Genomic DNA, 8,322 nt, shown 5'->3' on the forward strand with positions numbered 1-8,322 from the left:
GAATTGTGCATAAGATGGCCCAAAATTCATATATTTTATTTATTTACTTGTTAGAAAAATATTTTATGCTGATTATTTAAAGAAAAACACGTGTAAAAATATGGCACTGTACATAAATAAATAATTGGAATAATAACAATAATAATAATAATAATCCACTAAGCTTATATTGGTTAACTGACGTTTGGGCCGACATATTTATCTTTTTATCTATTTATGAATATATATATATACATTTGCTCGTTATTTGCAGAAAAAATACATATAAAAATTTAATTAATTAAAATTAATTGCTACATATAATAATGCATGTAAATAAATAATTGGCATAATAATAATAATAATCGTCCACTAAGTACGTTAAGAATTTTAAACACATCGCAAATAATGCACAGTATAGATTTATATTGTATGCTTTACGAATGCAATAAATCAAACGTCAAAAGTATTCAAAAGAATTCTTAGTATGGTCGAAAAATCTTTTAGAATTCTGCAAAGAAGCCACACTTCTTTCCCCGGAGACAACCGACATTGCCATCAAATTGGTATCTGTCTGCTGACCGGACTAAGAATGATGGTCGAAGGTAAAGCATTACTAGAGATGTTTGACCTTAATGTCTTACAGCCAAGCAGATCTGACTTCGATTCCATCGCCTACGAGTCCCCAAGGGTGCAGTTTTCTCCTCTTGTTACTTAACATCGACACCCAAATGTCTTGACCGCTATTAAACTTAACTGTATTTTCAACCTTCTTGCATGTTCACATTTGATTTCAATCATCTGTGCCCTCTCTGTTTGTTTATATAAGCAGCAACAGCTTAATTATAATATAAATTAATTGCTCATGCTGTAAGCGTTTTCCTCCTTCAGTATGGAGCAATTTCTATGTGGAAGAGGTAAGAGAAAATATTAAGAAATCGAACTAAAATTAAAAATTTCTGTATAAATATCGAGTTAAATTTTATTAGAATGATAAATAAATAGCATTAACTTTGACATAAATTAGCATCTTTACGTTGAAGGCACTAATGATGATCGAAGATACAGCGCGAGTTAAGATGTCATTCAGTTGAAATTTGATAAGTAATTATAATAATTAAACATCAAAATAAAGAAAATTATCTTTATTTTTCTTCCATTTTAATTGTATACCCTGCCAATTTAGATTACAATAATAATATCAAAGAAATAAACTAAAGTAACGACTTGTCAAATTATTCCTTCACTAAAGAAGCTCGGAATTGAGTTATTTAACACGAAAATTATTTATATAACTTTAATTATTGAGAAATAATTTACATGTAATTCCCTTACAATACCATTAAAGAAATGATTCACACGTATCTTGATGAAGTAACTCTTAAAAACTTCAATAGAAAAACGAATAGATTTAGTTTAAATAGTCTGTAAGTTTGTCTGATTGTAGAAAATAGTTGAAAATATATAAGTTGCGTGTTTCCTATAAGTCGCTTCATTTCTAATAACGGACAGCTCCATTACCTGTCAAATGACGGAGCCCTAATTCGACCCTGGATGAGCCAACACGAGAAGTCCACTAAGGAAGGAATGGTTGGAAGGATCAGATGGTGACCAAACATCCAAATGTCACTATGGCAACCGAAGTCGTGTAGGCATTCTCGACTTCGATTAAATATTTTAATACTGCCTACTGTACACCATTAAATTTATTGAGATGAAAAGGACGAAGATTTTCTCGATATTTATATACTAAAATCGCTTCTAAAGTTAATCATTTTTAATTTATGTAAGCACTTTTAAATAATAATCATCATTTTGCTAGGTGCAAATGTTTAATATTTTATGCAGAGAAATATTAGATTTATAATAAGATATTTCAGTATTATACATGCATTTTATTTGTATTATATAATACACTAATTAAAAAACTATATTAACATATAAATTTTTTAATCTTTTTCTTCTAATTATATTTTAATTAAATTTAACAAGAATATTTCCTTTATTAATAAATATTATATTGTTATTATATAATATATGTTTATATTCCTGTATATAACAACATAATTAATTAATAATTAACATACAATACAATATAATACCATAATATAGGGATACATTATAGTATAAATAGCATAATTAATAGTAATATAATATAATATAATATATAATGTTTATATTATATAGTAATGTAGAAGAATTTTTAAATTAAAATTGTTTTATTATTAACTTATATTTCTTTAATAAAAAATAAATTAATGTGCTCTTCACCATATGCTGTTATAATAAGAGCTTAATTATTCATTCTACCTTCGCCATATGCTCTTATAACAGCATGTGGTGAAAATTACTGAAAGTTTTTCGGCATAAATTATTTTCAAATCATTAATTTAAACTGTTAAAAATATGATTATATTATACATAAGAAGATATTAAATTTTAGATTTGCACAAGAAATTTATAAAGTTTGGATGTACACATAATAAATTCACAGTAAATAGCATAAGTAAGCTTTATTTGTAGTTTTATTGTCAATTTTTGCTAATTTTAATTCATTTTTAGATCCTCTAACCAATTAAAAATGGAGGAGAAGCTTAAGAATTCTCTTCATTATGCTCTGTAACATTTAAATAGCATTTCTATACATAGGCTGATTAAAAGTCCTTGTATATATAATAGATATAAAAAAGGCATATAAAAGCTGAACTTTTACAGTTCTCTTAGCAGTTATAGACCTTGTAATTGTATAATCCATAACTTAGTTAACGTTATAACCAATAAAAGAAGTTAATTAATAAAATGTATTCTTTTATATAGAATTTAAAAACTTTTTTTTTGCATGAAATCTTTCATTTAAAAGTAAATTTTATTTTAAGTACAGTAAATCCTCCATTTTTAAAACTTCTGGTCGTAAAGCGAGCGACCTATTTCTGTAACTTCGACGTCATAAATCGAGATTACGTTCCTGTAAATAACCATAAAAGGACAGCTAGCTAAAAATATGACACTTAAACAGGCATTTTATAGTGTTATAACAGAAAATTTATATCAGTCGTAAAAGCGAGGGTTATAAAGCGAGTTGTCGTATACCGGGGCTCGTGTATTAATACAATATACACACGCCCCGCTTTACGACAGCTCTCTTTATAATCCTCGCTTTTATGGGTTATAATATATCTATATATGAAAAAAGACCCCATAAACGGTGACTTATAAATACAGTCGAACCTCCACTAACGACCATCTCTCAACAACGGCCACTTCTAAGCAGCGGCCATTTTTTTATGTTTCCGTTAATGTCCGTTGTTCAGAGGTTTGACTGTACTGTACAGTACATATAGATCGTAGATCCCCGTTTATGTATATAAATTACTTATCAAGTACAGTAACATATTTACAATAAGCAACAACATATGTATGTATATTATATGTTCCTTTACACGAACATCAATTCCTCACAATGATATACCGAAGTTTCAGTAACATATACACATATGTTACTATAAATCAGAGTATATTTACATATTTAAAATATAAAATGTCGGGAATGAAAACATTTAACATAGCAGACATTTAAAAAAAAAAAAACAAGATGAAAAACACTCATTAATCATTGTAAATGGCTTTATGATTCATGCTCACAAATTCACTTGAAAGACACGGTTAACTGACTTTTGAGTGGCCCTGTACTATAATTATATTTACTTTTAGATCTCCTCTTTTCGAAATAACGCTGAAATCTTCGTAGAAAAGACCGAAAAATAAAGAAAAATACACTAAAATGGCTAACGCCCATATTTTAAAAAACGCTCTCATACTTCAAATTAATGAAATTTATACACATATTTATAAAAGAGGGTTAGGCCACCCTGTAAATGGTAAGGGTTGAGTGTATAGAAGACACTAATGCAATCTTAGTTTATTGCACAAGTTGTGCACGCGTGTGTGTGTATGCCGACGAAATGTTTGAACACATAAACAGAGGTAATTTTATCTGTTCTTTACGTTTACGCCACCCACGAGAAAGGTATGACTTGAATACCAACAGACTCACGAACGTACCACATATATCTCACTTTCTTTATTAATAAAAAGTAATATATATATATGTTGCAATTTTAAAGGCCATTTTCTTTCTTTATATTTTATATTTTTATGTAGGTATAAACTCTAATATTTTTAGTAATAAAAAACAATTTTAATGCATAAAGTGTACATTGATATGTGATGGTTATTATTTAATATTTACATCTACGTTACGGGATGATGACGATGGTAAAAGAGAGGAGGAGGATAATAATAATAGATAATTTGTGATCCTCACTAAAAATACCACAATTTTTTCATAATTTTAAGATGTAATATCCTTTCATTACTTGTACTTTTTTGCATGAAGACAAGATTTGACTTTAAATTACAGTAAATCATCTCTTTTAAGACATAATTGGAGTCTGGAAAACACCCTCGTCGTAAAACGAGCCACAATATTTCTATTAGCGCAAGGTTATAAATTGGAATTATGTACGAAACGCTATAAATTACATAATTTTTTTCCTCTAAATCTTTAATTTAGAGACAAATTTAACTTTAAATTTAACTTTCAGTACGAATTAATTGGTTTCTCTAAAGCCTCTCGTCGTAAAGCGAGTCTTTGTATTTCTATAAACTTAAAAGCTTAAACATATAAATTGAGATTGTTTGCCACGACTTAAATTATATAATTTTTTTAAAATATAAATCTTACACTTAGAGACAAAATTCAGATTTACAACAGATACATACTTTACGAGTTAAGAGATTTTGTAAATTCATCCGTCGTAAAGCGAGTTATTCTGTCATAAATTAGGATCATTTACGGAATTCGTGTTATATATAACATAAATACTGTATCTAGAGAAAAATTGTATTTTAATTACAGTAAGTATTTTAATTAGTACGTTAATCTGCGCTTTTGCTGACTAATTGGTTTCCGGAAAACCGTACGTCGTAAAGCGAACCGAACCATAAATTGAGATTATATTCGGCATGATATAATATATAAATACGAGTAATAATAATTTATGAAGTTATCTTTTAACGTATTTATTTTTGGCATAATTTAGAATAAATTATGAACCAGGGACGAAAAATATTCATTTTAATTTTCTGGCATTCAATGCGTAAATCGTCCATTAAGACGGTGACGCCTACAGCAAGCAATATGGCAAGTAGTGACATTGGCAATTTGCTACACGCCACTAGATGGCGCTAATTGTCCAATCTGTCACATTAATAATGGCGGCGCTGAAATGCAATATTATTACCAGAGGGAGTTAACGAAGTCGGCTTTTGATAAATCATTGTGTTCTAAGAGATTAAATATGTAGCTTTTGTATTAAACATAATTTTGTAATTCTTGGAATTTAAAATTTGCATAGCGCAAGTTTTCCTCATTTCCTAATCGATCTTTGTAATTAAAAGCGCCTCCTGGTTAAAATAATATTTTTTTTTTTCAAATTTGGACGATGTTTTTATTTAATTTAATAAAAAATATACAATTAAATTGTAATTATATATATATTTATTTATTTATTTTTTAAGCCCCAAGTATTATTAATAATTGTAAAAATTACAAAATATTAATTTTTATTAAAATATATATTATATATAATATATATACCGAGCACCCCTTAATTTTAAAATTTAATTTAAAAAAATATTAATTAACTTATAATTTAAATATTGTTTTATTTATTAAAAGTTAATTATTATTAATAATTTTTAAAAATTAAAACTAAATAAGACGTAAAATGTTAATTTTTATTGAAATATATTTAATATTTACCAAAGTGGCCATGTGGTATATTATTGGTTTGCCAGCGGGAGAGCCTGAATCAATACTTCTCTTCCCCGCGGCGTGAGAAAGTTTATAATGTTAAAAATTTTTTAAAAAATCGGGTTATAAAGGTTAAATATAGAGTAAAAAATATTAAAATATGTACACAGCTCATGCAACTATTTGACAAGTAATTATTTTTTATAACAAATTTCTACAAGAATCTTAAAAATGTAAAGAAAATTTCTTTATATATGATGAATATAAATTTAGTTAATGACTTACGTGCATTTGCGGATAATTTTATAAAACGTGAGGTTCTAGAACGAACATTTCTCTGCAAGAAAATGGGATATTTACAGGGGCCTCCATGTGTTATACTGCAGCATGACTGCGAATCATTAGTCATTTCTAAAATTCTATTTTGTCAAATAAACTAGAATGCATTCCCCAAAAATCTTGTTTTTTTTTTCTTCGTTAAATAAGAATAAAAATTGAAATTATAAATTAATTTTAATAGAATTATTAGAAATAAGTAATTTGTATAAAATTTTGACAGTGAAATAATTTTGTTGTAATAATTTTTATAAGGTTAAGAATTCAAAAAATAGATTATAAGACATTTAATTAATAATATTTAAGATTATTTTGACAAGAGAAAAAATGTTTTAATTATTTTTAACGTTGGATAATGTAGCGCACTAGTGTTAGATTTACATATAAATAGGGTAAATCTTAGAACCACGTGCTACAAAGTCACAGTTTACGGCATACAGTCAAATTTTGATTTAGAGTTACTGCTTATTCGTTTCTAAGTTGAATTAAATTGAGTCTGGCGCTAAACCGGAGTATCTGAGACAATAGATACGTAGTAATGAGGTTTACATACGCTTTTGAGTTTGGGAGTTTGAAAGTCACGTGATTTGGCGATAACAATGTAGTTTGCAATGCAAAATTGTATATTCAGTAATTCACAGATACTGAATGGGTTTCTATTTAATATTTATGAGAAAGATTCGCGCTCGCGTTAACAAGTATTCATTGTCGTTTTACGGGTTGGAACTCAGGACCGTGTAAAACAATAATGGCCTCTGGTGCTAGGCCTTATATGTTTTCAGATGTGACGACCTCGGTTTATCGCATTTCTTTTCAACTGAAATTTATATAAATTGATTTTCTAGACTTTAAAATTTCCTAATACAGATATCGGTCCGGATCTTAGGGTTACAGCGCTATTTAGAAGGGCGCTACATCGAGGTTGTACTGCATTATATAATAGCAACGAAAGGCCCTTTAACACGTTATAGCTTGGGGCTACAAGTCTAAAATCCGGATCCATTACAACATATAATTGGATCTTAATGGAAAGTATTAAAAATTTAAATTAAAAAAATAATAATTTTAATAGCTTCAAAACAAGATTATAAAAGTTTTAAAAAATGGCATCGTGTAAATCTAAGGCCAATAGTTTACATTTTAATAAACTTGTATTTAACAAGTTAGTAAATGACCACCCATCACGAATACAAATTTGATGGATTGATCTTTTCCACTCCCGTTATATAAATATGGAAAAAGCGTTCACTCCTTTAATCTTTAAACAAGTTTTAAATGGTTTTAATTGATTCTCCTCTTTTCGTTCAAATTAATTAACCCGTATTAACATTTACTACTGATTTCAAAATAGAATTCAATTCTCTGCCAACAAACGACATGTTGTAATTGAAGTTAATATAGAAATTACTTAAAAATTTACATTAAATCGATTGAAATATAAGATTTAACAGCAGAAAAATTTTATTTATTTATTTCCTTGTATGATTTTCATTTGAATTATGTTTAAGACGAAATTGGAACGATGTTTAAGTATAAAATTAAAGAAAATTGGGATTTTTCTGCAGGGTGTGTTCAGACGTCGGTTTTTTCAGGCCTCAGACTGAGGCCTTACGCTTTCAAATTTCTAACAAAAGTTATTTTTTTGCAAATATTTTGAGGCCTCACTAATAATTTTCTTCTGAGGCTCCGCAAAACTTCCAACCGGCCCTTTTTTTTTGATTAAATGTAAGGCATATGCGCTATGTAAGTGTATAATATGTCGTATAAATCATATAAACTTCACTAAAATCGAGTTTAAACCGATGTTTTCATGCAAAATTTCATGTAAATCTTTAGTATTCGTGCATAAGACGAAGAAAAATTAATACGTATCCTACAAAACACGAAAAATGAGCTTTATTTTGTATGCACGAAATGATTTCAAACTATATTTTTCCCATCAAAAAATAAAGGAAAAACTTTATTATACACGTCTAAATTTGCATCAAACTAATATTTTTTCCTTTAAAATGAAATGAAAGCCTTAATTTGCATGCATGCAAGTAAATTGAAACTAATACTCTTCCTATAGAAAATATATAAAAAACTTCATCATGTATGCATAAAATTGTATAGAGTAATACTCTTCCTACGAAAAATGTATTTTTATTCTTTATATATATATAATGCAAGCATATAAACATTTATCACTT

The sequence above is a fragment of the Centruroides vittatus genome, unplaced genomic scaffold (assembly GCF_030686945.1).
Source record: "Centruroides vittatus isolate TY-2023 unplaced genomic scaffold, ASM3068694v2 scaffold_1431, whole genome shotgun sequence".
Taxonomy (NCBI): Eukaryota; Metazoa; Arthropoda; class Arachnida; order Scorpiones; family Buthidae; genus Centruroides; species Centruroides vittatus.